Raw genomic sequence first — 13,189 nt, 5'->3', positions numbered from 1 at the left:
CCAACTATCGGTAGAACCAAGTCAGTAGATGAATGGATAAACGAAACATGGTCTATACATACAATGGAGTATTAATCAGCCTTAAAAAAGGAAATTCTGACATACGCTATGACATGAATGAAACCTATAAAACTGTCACGAAAAGACAAATACTCTATGATTCTATGTATATGAGGTATTTAGAGTAATGAAATTAATTGAAGCAAAAAGTTGAATGGCAGTTACCAGAGGTAGGCAGGAGGAAGAAAGGGAGTTAACATCTTATGGGTATGGACTTTCAGTTTCACAGGAGAAAGAAGTTCTGGAGACTGAGTCACAACAATGTGAATATACATACTACCACTAAACTGCACATTTAAATGGCTAAGACAGTAAATTTTATATTATGTATATTTTTACCAAAACTAATTTTTTAAAATAATATGAAACTCTCCTCTACTGCTAGTATGAATGTTAAATAGTGCAACCATTTTAGGAAGAAGAAAATGTTCAGCATTATCCAGTAAAGTTGGTGTCCAAACTCTATGATGTAGGAACTTATTTCTGCATATGCCTTAGAGAAACCCTGGCGTATGTAACCAAAACACATGTGCGAGAATATTTTTCTATAAATAACAAAAAAATCCAAATGCCTATTAACAGTAGAAAGGATAAACTGTCATCTGTTAATAAAATGGAATAACATACAGCAATTAAATTGAGTGAATTAACAGCTGCATGCAGCAACATCAATGAATCTCAAAAATATATTGTTAAACAAAAAGTGAAGCAATTTATGGAAGAATACATGCCATATAATTCCATTTATATGAAGTACAAAAAACAATGCAAAGAAAGTGTTTAAAAGAACACATTCCCTAATTTTCTTTTTTTTTGAGATGGAGTTTTGCTCATTTACATTGTTTATGCATACATACGTATACTGTAAAAATGTATATAAAATCAAAGAAAGAATTAGCAGAGGATACTGGCCACCTCCAGGGGACAAGGCAGAGGGTACACACATAAACAAAATGAATACATGGGTATTTGTTGTATTATTCCTATTTAAGTTGCACGCATACATAATTTCATATTCTTTTATATGCATAACATGTTTTACAATTTTAAAAACTGCTCCTTTAGTACTTCATAGTGTATGATAGCTCTAGTACAGAAAGTAATATTCCTGATGTTGCCCCAAAATTAAGAACTTTGAGATTAAACAAGTAATTATTCAAGATACAATCCCTGCTCTAAAAGAGTTCATGATAGGTAACAAACAGCTGCCCTTTAACTATAATAAAGCATAAGAATTAAAATAGACAAAGAAGCTAGCATAGTTGCTGATCTTTAATAGAAGATACACAATACATATTTGAGTGATTTATTGAGGAAAGCTTCTTGGAGGAGATGTGTCTCATATGGCTTTGAAATGGTGATGGGATTCTCCTGTTGATTTTAATGAACACAAGCATAAATGACACTTTGTAAGTTTCCTAGAGACTTGCTATTCTAAATGTGGTCATGGATGGGCTATATTAGCATCATTTGGGAATTTATTAAAAACATAGACTCTGCCCCATACCCCGCCATAAAACTTAACAAATCAGATTCTGCATTTTCATAAGATACCCAGGTGATCCACACACACCTTAAATTTGAAAAGTGCTGCTTTATGGTATATTTATGTTATATTTAAACAGAAACAGCCATCTAAATTTTTTTCTCAAGAATGTCTAAAATGTACGTTTTGCTGCCTTGTCTCTGTGCTTTGATTACATTTTATTTATATATACATAATGCTTTACTGAATGTATTATGTTATTACACACACATATACATATACATTATGGAAATATATTATACCCAGTTTTAGCTCCCAGATTCAAACCCTTCCTCCCCACCCTACTTCCATAACCTTTTTATAGTCTGGATGGCATGAATTTCATTCCTTATTGTTTAAAAGAACACATTCCCTAATTCTTTTTTTTTTTTTTTCTGAGACAGAGTTTCGCTTTTGTTGCTCAGGCTGGAGTGCAATGGCGCGACCTCAGCTCACTGCAACCTCCGCCTCCAGGTTCAAGGCAATTCTCCTGCCTCAGCCTCCTGAGTAGCTGGGATTAGAGGCATGTGTCACCACACCCAGCTAATTTTGTATTTTCAGTAGAGACAGGGTTTCTCCATGTTGGTTAGGCTGGTCTCAAACTCCCGACCTCAGTGATCCACCCACCTCAGCCTCCCAAAGGGCTGAGATTACAGCAGTGAGCCACTGCACCTGCCAGCACATTCCCTAATTCTACAGAACATAGCCATACACTGCTTACAGATACAAAAATGTTCTGAGGAATTAGTCATTAGGCAATTTCATCATTGGGTGAACATGTACTTCTACAAACCTAGATGGTATAGCCTACTATACACCTAGGATATATGGTATAGTCTATTGTTCCTATACTATAAACGTGTTTAGTGTGTCACTATACTGAAGTACAGATACTCTCTAAGCTGCCTTAAAGAGTATCCAATTCAGTATCCTACTGAATTCTATGGGCAACCGTAAAATAATTGTATTTGTTTATCTAAACATAGCAAAGGTAATGGCCTACATTACCACTTTAGGATGGCTAAGATACCACTAGGTGATAGGAATTTTTTAGTTCTAATATAATCTTATGGAACCACCATCACATATCCAGTCTGCTGCTGAAGGAAATATGTGGCACATGATTATATACAACAAAGTGTTACCTGAGAATTTATTCAGAAGTGACTAGAATATCTCTTCTCTATAGATCAATCGATTCATTAATTTTTTTTCACTTATTAAATCACAGACATGTCACAGACCAATTCCAAGCTCTAGGAAAGCAACAGTGAAAAAGACCAACAGTGTCCCTGCCCTCGTAGAGCTGGCGTTTGGATGGAGAATGAAATGCAAAACAAAGTATTATTATATTAATGTTTTATTCAATATGAAGGCAATATTTCAAAACTTAACTTGGCTGAATTTTCAAAACAGAAAGTTAAAAGGTTTGTAGATTTCTGACATGAGCTCAGAACCTTGGAGCCAAAAGGTACCTTAGAGGGTATCCAATTCAACAGCTTATTTACACCTGATACTTAGAGATGTTAAAAAGCTGGACTGGGGTCCAAATTCTGTGAAATTACTATAAGGTTCATTTATTTAGATTATTAACTGTATATATTAAAAGTCACGTTCAGCAGGATTTCAAATCATAGCATTAGGAACATTCCAAGAGAATGTGTTTATTTCTTGTTCTTTTCTCTCAAGGAAACCAATTACACTAACTTTGAGTTACTTATATTCATAGCTAGCACTGAACAGATTTAATAAATATAAATTTGGAAACACATCCAAAAGCCAAAGTTTGAAAGAAACATTAAAGAACACACAAGGCTCTTTTGAACTGTCAAATCACAAAGAGGAAACGTGGTTTTGTTAATTTAAAGCATGGTTCTTTGGTTATATACCCAGTAACAGGACTGCTGGCTCAAATGGTGTCTCTGGTTCTAGATCATGGACACAGGGAGGGGAATATCACACACCGAGGCCCATCAGGCCGTGAAGGAAAGGGGAGGGAGAGCATTAGGACAAATACCTAATGCACTCGGAGCTTAAAACCTAGACGGTGGGTTGAGGTTGACAGGTGGAGCAAACCACCATGGCACATGTACACCTATGTAACAAACCTACATGTTCAGCACATGTATCCCAGAACCTAATGTAAAATTTTAAAAAATTCCAAACAAGAATACTGTGAAGAAAATAAAATAAAGTATGGCTCTTTAAGCTGAGCTGTTTTGATTTCATTTCAGCATCTCCTTGTTTTTATTGAGTGACTACTGACTACCTGCATTAGAAAATCAGACCTTAATAGGGAGAAAAACAGCCTTGAAATACAAACTAAATAAGATTTCGTGGGTCACAGGTTAAATTCATCACATGCAAGTTCAAGTTTTGTGGGTGAGAGTCATTCAAAAGACCGGATGATATTTTGACATCATAAATATCTGAATTTCCACCTCATAACCCAAGTCCTTCCCAGCACCTATTTATCGGTTTCTACATAACGCATCCCGTTCTTTTCCCTAAGGTGAAATTACTTAGGAGGAGCAAAGGAAGAAAATTTACTCTCACACAGAAGTTATGCTCTGGCATTTCTTTTACTCATTCATCACAAAAAAGCCACAGTATTCTGATTTTAAGTTTTCCATTAACGAGAATCTTACATTTTTGCTTTTCACATCATGTGAAACAGAGAAAATGTTGAAATAATAATAAACCTCCAACCTTCAAAACAAAAGGTTTTCCCATCAGTTTGCAGAAATTTGGCTATTATTAGGTTCCCCAGGAACACCGAACTATCCTATTTTTCTGTGGTTTCTGAAAATATGTATTCCACTGGTTGGGAAGTACTCAACCCTTGCCATTTTTCTTGGGAAGAACTCATTATATAATAAAGTATTTATCTTTTCCTCGGAGCTGGCCTCCCAAGAAATAAAGAAAACATGCAGAACACTTTGAAATGATGGTGAAGCACATTTTAAGAGGAAAAAGAAAAAAAAAAAAGAACAGATTCTGAGAACATTAGTCTGACCCCAAAAGAGAGAAACACTTGTAATCAATTTTCTTTTCATTAATGCAATAAATGCCACCTGCACTTTGTGCGCCTAAAGAGAACCATTCTGAGATAAAGGATGCCTCCCCAACCTTTTATACTGAACCGGTGGTTTCCCAAATTTAATATGCATGAAGAGTGCACGTGAGCCCTCTTAAATCCAAGAACCAAACCCTGCCTGTGCAATAAATCTCACCACTACTCCACTATTAGACAGGGGATTAAAACTAATCTAGCAATCCCCAAACCAAGCACTGAGTGGATTAAAATGCAAAACGCATGGGAGTAGGAAGATGCTTAATGCTAAATAACAAACATTTCAATCATAGAAATCATTTTTATCTTCTTGTTTATGCTAAGTAGATACTATTAGACTTAATATCTGTATTAACACAAGTGGAGAAAAGAAACCGTATTACCAAGACCCAAGTACTTTAATGCCTTAGAACTGCTGGCCCAAAAAAACAAAAGCAAACAAAAATGAGCTTAATAAAAGGATAGGCTGTGATCTTTAGATTAATTGTTTACTCCTTTAAGATCAACTCAACGATGCTTGACCTTCCTATTTTTCCTTTAAGCCAATGCAGTACACAATTTAAAGGTTGAATCAAGACAAAAGAGTTTCAAGGGTTCCAAGCCTGAAACTGGAGCAGGCTCTCTCTGAGTAATACCTATGTAATACTTAACTCAGCAAATGCCTTAAGCAATATCTTCTTGACCATATTCTCACAGCGCATAATAGGAGTGTCTCTGTTGCAGTGAACCCAGAAGATGCCCTTATGAGGCCTGCACCCCGTAAAGCTGTAGCTGATTGCAAATGTAGGAAAGTGAACATGTGCAGGCTCTCATTAGCACTGTCTATCCAAAGAACACAAGACACACACACATCTGGCATCTCCTAACGGCTATGGAACCCATTATACACAAAACCAATGACTGCTCCAACTGCAATCCATATAATGCTGGAAGGAAATCCATAAAGTTTTATCTGAAATACTGTTGTACCTTTCAACTCTGTCATCTTCCTCAATTTTCCACTGCTGGGTTCTGTTACACTCTCTCTCAGACATCTGTGTTTCAACTTGAATCCCTCCCCGGGCCTTTCCCCACCCCCACTTCCCTACAAAACACTCCTCAAGTCTCCCCTCCTGCACCAGGCTATGCGAGTCCTACCAAGTCATGCTCAGTCTTTCTTATGTAAAACAACTGCTACAAATGGTTATAACACTGACATGGAGTTTGGTCCTGGGACACTTACTCATCCCCAGTATTTGTTTCCAAACACAAAATCTAGGTGAAAAATTAAGACTACTATACATAAGTGCAGTATAAAATGGAAGGTACGTATACAACTCTTGGACTGGCTTAGGTATTTATAACTTGTTCTCAGTCCTCAGTATTAGTATTCATTTCATTTCCTCTCAACCAATTCCTCACGGTTCAGAAAGCTTTACACATTACACAGGAGTAAGAGGAGTTACAAATTAAAACTGGGAGTTATAAAATAGGAATAGGAAGATCTCTAATTTCAAGCATTATGACACATAAGTTTCTGCAGTGAAATAGTTAAGTCATCTCATATTTGTAACAAAACACAAAAGCTGAGATTCAATGTAATGTGACTTCCTCAAAAAACCATGTTTTGTCATCTTTCTCTGTGTGTGCGTGTGTGTGTGTGTGTGTGTGTGTGTGTGTGATTTTTTTTTTTTTTTTTGAGACAGAGTTCCACTCTTGTTGCCCAGGCTGGAATGCAAAGGCACCATCTCAGCTCACTACAACCTCCACCTCCCAGGTTCAAGTGATTCTCCTGCCTCAAACTCCAAATCTTTCTATATTTTAAAGGGCCATAGAATTACTATATCTTAGGGAAACAATAAAACAATAAGCTGGGTACTGGGAAATTCTTCAAGCATGGCTCAGTCAAGATGATGTGGACTTTCATTTATGAGGACAGTTTTGTAAAAACATTCCAGTGTTTCTAGTTTTTGATAGTGTATCTGTCTCATCAGCAAAGATCACCAATGAAGTCCAAGGGATCTTCAGAAATCACGCCAAGCCCTCAAGCAAATGGACTATTGAAAAAGCAGCTGATTTTGTGGAAGGAGTTCCCAAATCCCAATCAGTTGGCCAGGGCTGTTCCATGATGAAATTTTTACCAGTCTTCACCAAGTTACCACAAAGTGAAATTTGTTTAACATGCAGACAATAATTGTTTATTCTAAGATTATCTCCTTCCTATACTTTCAGCATTCAAATCTCTTTTATGAAGTTTTGATTACAATGAGTGACAGTTGATTTATTTTCTGTTTGCTTTCTGGGTTTTGCTTTTTCACTGGGACACATCTTTCGTAGAAAAATTTCAACGGGCAACACTTTGAAATGTAATGATCCATGAAGCCCAAATTGCTAGGACTTTGTAACATAAGAAAATGTTCTAGGGATGAAGTTTTCATCCTTCTTTCCAAATACGAATCCATCTCACTGGCCTAGTAATCAGATGAGAGGTTAAAAATAAATTGTTGTGTTGGCTTAGTTTTAGCTAACTTGGATTTAATAATCAAGAACAATTACCACAACAGAATCCAGTTTTCTCATCAAGATCCTGACTGATTGATTAGTCAGCTCATGAAGGGACTGATTCTGTGATACGAATATAGAGAATAGAAAAAAAGGTACGGAATCTGAGTACATAAATCCCCACACACAACAGTCTTGAAAATGTAGGCCGTCAATTGCTGTTTATCAAGTTCCCCATCTTCTTGTTTCCACCTTCCTCATTGTTGCTTTGAGAAGCTGGAAGTCTACTTACCTTCCTGAGGCTGGCAATGTCTGGCTTCTGAAGGTTTATAGAATTTCTCCACGTTCCCATCTGCCTGCTGTGAATTTCACTGCACACACACTGCTGCTGACCTCATGTATCACGGATCTAGAAAATATCCGCTAGAAACTCAAATGCCCATTTCTCATCTTTATGTGATTTTTGCAGGAATGTGTACGTGTGTGTGAGCTTACGATGCTGTTTATAAGAAGATATCATTCATCACTTAGAAGGCACGTAGTAGTTTATTTTCAGGATCCTCCGAAAAGCTGGGAAAATCTCATCTCCATTATTTTTAGGCACTGTCACCGTCTCTCAAGACATCGGTTTTAATATGGTATCACACCAAAAATGATGGCAGTGTAGCAATTTTGGGCTAATGAATGGGCATCCTTTATCATTGCCTAGTGTACCAAGTCATCTGAAGCAAGGGCAGTCAATGCCTATAGGCATGCCTTGTTGAAATTCCAATTAGAAAGGAAAATAAAGGACAATTGTACAGACTGTTCAAAGTTGGACAATGCCAAATAATACGGAGAGAAAGAATGTCGAATGGCTTTTTGGATCTCTAGAGTATTCCAGGTGATACTCTACTTGCAATATGTTTTGAACCCCTAGGAAAGACAATTTCTATTACCATTGAAGATGTAGGTTAAAAAAAAATCAAAGCAAAAGACATTATACAGAACTGGTCTTAACAAATACTTATTGGCCCCCATCACCATGCCAAAAATGACATCCCAGTATCAATCAGGATGATCAGAAAGGACCGCTGGAATATGTGGCTCTTTGACATGGTTTTTAATCAGATGTCCCCAGAACTCGGTGCTCATGAATCACAGAACTGAAAATGATTCCCAGCCATTACAGAATTCATTCGCCTCCCTCTGAGAGGAGCAGTACAGAAAGCACTGAAATGAAACCACCTGGCCTTTTCTTTCAAACGCCCTGAGAATGTGCCACAACTCTGCTTTCATCCTGTATCCCAATGTTTCACTCCTCTTGCTGGCAGAAGAGAATTCTCCCCACACATGGATGTCTAACCTAAATCCTTCATGCTGCAGTTTACGTCCATTCCCTTTGTTCAAACTGACTGTTTCTTCTCACACCTGCTCTCCATTAGGTGACTATGACATACTTCCGGGTAATCATTCTAGAGGAGAGAAAGGCATAAACTCCTGCAGCTGAGGGTAGTAGCATATTTTCCATGCAGATGTGTGAGTCATCATCAAATTGCGAAATCTTTGTGAGTAGCAGCACATGGGAAACATTGCCTTTTGCCAATTCTTCTCTGATTACATGTTAGAAGGAAATAGTCAACAGAAGTGGAGTTAGAAACAGAGTAACACTGGACCTACAAACACACACACACAATTTATGGGCTTTACTTGGAATGAAACAAATTTATAAGCTGGTAAGTGCCTTCTGTTCTAAGCACTACTGAGTTTCTGATGCTTGGATACCCTGCATGCCTCTGCTATCTAAGGCAGGCTATAGTTATGGGTGCATGGAACCAGTCTAACTTGCTAATTCTGCTAAAATTCAGACCTGTCATTCTAGTTGTTTTATGCTATATGGTCAGAACAACCAGTAAGTGGTATGCTTCATAGGTTAACTGTTTTGTAATAATTTAGATATAGCCTTGAGTAGAAAACTATATGGCTCGGCTTCCTGAGACCATAGGGAAGCAGTGTTATCTAATACATTTCTCACTAATACACTGCGTGCCTAGATGATGCACATCTTAGAAACTCCCAATATGTGTCAGAGATTGACAGCATTAGTACGACTGTGAAGCATGTTAGAAACAGAGTCCCCGCTGGGCGTGGTGGCTCACGCCTGTAATCCTAGCACTTTGGGAGGCTGAGGTGGCTGGATCATGAGGTCAGAGGATCGAGACCATCCTGGCCAGTATGCTGAAACCCCATCTCTACTAAAAATACAAAAATTAGCTGGGTGTGGTGGCATGCACCTGTAGTCCCAGCTACTCAAGACACTGAGGCAGGAGAATTGCTTGAATCCAGGAGGCGGAGACTGCAGTGAGCTGAGATCATGCCACTGCACTCCAGCCTGGTGACAGAGCAAGACTCCATCTCAAAGTGAAAAAAAAAAAAGAAAGAAAAGAAATAGAATCCCAAGTCTCCCCTCCAGACTGCTGCATCTTAACAAAATCCCTAGGCACCTCATGAACACATTTAAATTTGAGAAGCACTGACCTCCTTCACTCCCCAAAGCCTCTTTTTCTTCATCTACAAAATGAGTATTGGCCAGTTGTGATGGCTCATGCCTATAATCCCAACACTTTGGGAGGCCAAGGTGGGAGGGTCACTTAAGGTCAGGAGTTTGAGACCAGCCTGGCCAACATGGCAAAACCCTGTCTCTACTAAAAATACAAAAATTAGCCAGGCGTGGTAGTAGGCAACTGTAATCCCAGCTACTCGGGAGGCTGAGGCAGGGGAATTGTTTAAAACTGGAAGGCAGAGGTAGCAGTGAGCCAAAATCATGCCACTGCACTCCAGCCTGGGCGACAACGTGAACCTCCATCTCAAAAAAATAATAACACGACAATTAGCTGGATGTGGTGGCACATGCCTGTAATTCCAGCTACTCAGGAGGCTGAGGCACAAGAATCACTTGAACCTGCGAGGTCAAGGTTGCAGTGAGCCATGATTGCACCCCTGCACTGTAGCCTGGGTGACAAGAGTGTGACTCCGTCTCAAAAATAAAACAAAATGGGTATCAACGGACACCTGTTACTTGCTTCAGAGAAAAGGAGGATTAACATCAGGGGTTTTTCTCCCTCTCCCAGGAATAGTCTCTACATAAACACAACATCGGGGCCTGATTTCATTTGCTGGCACAGGCAACGGCTGAACATTTTTTGGAAGAAGAGCCAGGACTCCTTCCTAGATAATACATCTGTCCCTCATCCAAACTTCCCTTCATGGCCTGATGGCTCCACAAAGCAGCAGAGCTGTTCAAGCAACTGCCTTTGGAGAAAAACCCAAGCCTGATCCCAATGAAAACAGCTCCTCTGCTCCCTGTCTTGGCTGTCAAACACAAACACTCTGTGGGTTAACTTAGCCCAGCTGGATGTCTGCTGCTGAGCCATCTGCAGAACAACTCGCAGACCAGTAGCTGGACTCTGGCTAAGACAAAAGGCAGGGGGAAGCTGGGGGAGAAAGGCCACAGCCTGACTCCAGGGACTTTCTCTTTCATTTCTTCCTTGTTTAATTCCTTCCCTCGGAAGGGACAAGAATGGAAGAAACAGATGAGGACTTCATGCAGCTAGAATGCTCTCGGGGCAGTCAGGCAAAACTCTAGCCAGATGCTCAAGGAATGCTACAGAGGATTCACATCACACCTACACCCCAAAAGCCAAGTCAGAGGGACAGAAAGGGGCAGCCCCAATAGCATGAAAATTCAGAAATCAAGAGGGCACTGAGGCCGGGCACGGTAGCTCACACTTGTAATCCCAGAACTTTGGAAGGCCAAAGCAGGCAGTTCACTTGGGTCAGGAGTCTGAGACCAGCCTGACCAACACGGTAAAACGCTGGCTCTATTAAAAATACAAAAACTTAGCTGGGCACAGTGTCAGACACATGTAATCCCAGCTACTCGGGAGGCTGAGGCATAAGAATCGCTTGCACCTGCGAGGCAGAGGTTGCAGTGAGCCAAGATCACACCACTGCGCTCCAGCCTGGGTAACAGAGTGAAACTCAGTCTCAAAAAAAAAAAAAAAAAAAAAAAAAAAAGGTCACTGAATCACTCTCTCAAGTCATAATCCCAATCCCTCCCCCAGGTTTGTGCAGATACTAGACAATAAACCTTTTAGACTTACCGAGAAACAAAAACAGACTGAGCCCTTGACCTCCCAGTTACCAGTTCTTCTACATCTACAGACCTGGGTTAGAGAGAACACGTGATTTCTCTACCAGAGAGGCAGTGGTAGACTCAGTCTCTTTAGGTTGAAACAGCCTGAATAGCAACATCGAAAATGTTAGATCAGTCATACTGACTTTGGAACCACGTAGACAAGATACTGTGACTGTGTCATTTGATTTCATTAGTGGGTAACAAAGGCAACCCTAAATACAAGTAAGATAGGAGGAGACTAATGTTGAATTCTGAGTGTACACACACACACACACACACACACACACACACACCACAGACCAGGTTTCCAGAGGTGCCACCGTTGTTCAGTTCAAGCCACAGAACGGCCCTTAGCATGCTAACCTGAAGACTCACAGCCACCCAGATTCCCACTCAGCCTGATCCCACTTCATTTATCCTCTTGACCTCCTTACCTCTTCCTCTTTCCTTTTCCCTCCTTCATTTTATCCATCAGATTTCAAGATTTAAGAGGGGGCAGCTTTGAGAAAATGAACTGCTACAATCAACAACCAACATCAGCAATAAAAGGCTGGAGATAAAAGGAAAGCACCCTCAAACAAAATTATTGGAAGAACTTCAGTGAAAGGAACTACTTCTGGTCCAATGGGTTTTTTAAATAGACAAAATGTTGTGTATTTATTGTGTACAACATGTTGTTTTGAAATACATATTCCTTGCAGAATGACTCAGCTAAGCTAATATATGTATTACCTCACATACCATTTGTGTGGTGAGAGTACCTAAAATCTCTCAGCAATTTTCAAACTATGATACATTATTATTAATACAGTCACCATGTTGTACAATACACCTCTTGAACTTATTCCTCCTAAAATTTTATATTATTTGACCATCTCTCCAACCTCCAAGCAGGCACCATTCTACACTCTATTTTAATGAGTTCAGTTTTTTTTTTTTTTTTTTTTTTTTTTTTTGAGATGGAGTCTCACTCTGTTGCCAGGCTGGAGTTCAGTGCTGTGATCTCAGCTCACTGCAACCTCCACCTCCTGGGTTCAAGAGATTCTCCTGCCTCAACTTCCCGAGTAGCTGGGTCTAGGGATGCCCACCACCATGCCCGGCTAACTTTTTCTATTTTTAATAGGACCGTGTTAGCCAGGTTGGTCTCAAACTCCTGGCCTCAGATGATCTGTCTGCCTCAGCCTCCCAAAGTGCTGGGATTACAGGTGTGAACCACCACGCCCGGCCATGAGTTTTGATTTGTTGTTGTTGTTGTTGTTGTTGTTGTTAGATATGTAAGTGAGGTACCGAGGTATTTGTCTTCCAGGTTCATCCAGGTTGTCACAAATCACAGGATTTCTTTTGTTTTTAAGCCTGAATACTATTCCGTTGTGTGCATATATATATGCATATATACCACACTTTTGTGTGCATATATACCACACTTCCTGGATCAATTCACCCACCAATGAACACTTAGTTTGATTCCACGTTGTGGCTACTATGAATAATCCTGCAACAAACATGGAAGTGCCCATCTCTCTTCCAGATACTGATTTCATTTCCTTTGGATATACATCCAGCAGTGGGATTGCTGGATCATATGGTAGTTCTGTTTGAAATGTTTGAGAAACTTCCATACTGCTTTCCATACTGCCTGTCTAATCTAGATTCCCATCGACACTTCCAGCACATTTCCTTTTTCCCCCCACACCAGGACAGAAATCAAGACACAAAAGAAGAGAAAGATGGATAGAAGAGATGCTTTCCCTTTCCTCCCTCATTAAACCATGGCAGCCTTCACAAATGGGAAGAAGATGGGATTTGAGTGTTCCATGATGTTTCAGACACACACTGAAAATTACGTAGTTAAAATAAAAATCAGAGTGGATGC

The sequence above is a fragment of the Saimiri boliviensis genome, chromosome 1 (assembly GCF_048565385.1).
Source record: "Saimiri boliviensis isolate mSaiBol1 chromosome 1, mSaiBol1.pri, whole genome shotgun sequence".
Classification (NCBI taxonomy): Eukaryota; Metazoa; Chordata; class Mammalia; order Primates; family Cebidae; genus Saimiri; species Saimiri boliviensis.
This window is presented reverse-complemented; position numbering follows the sequence as displayed.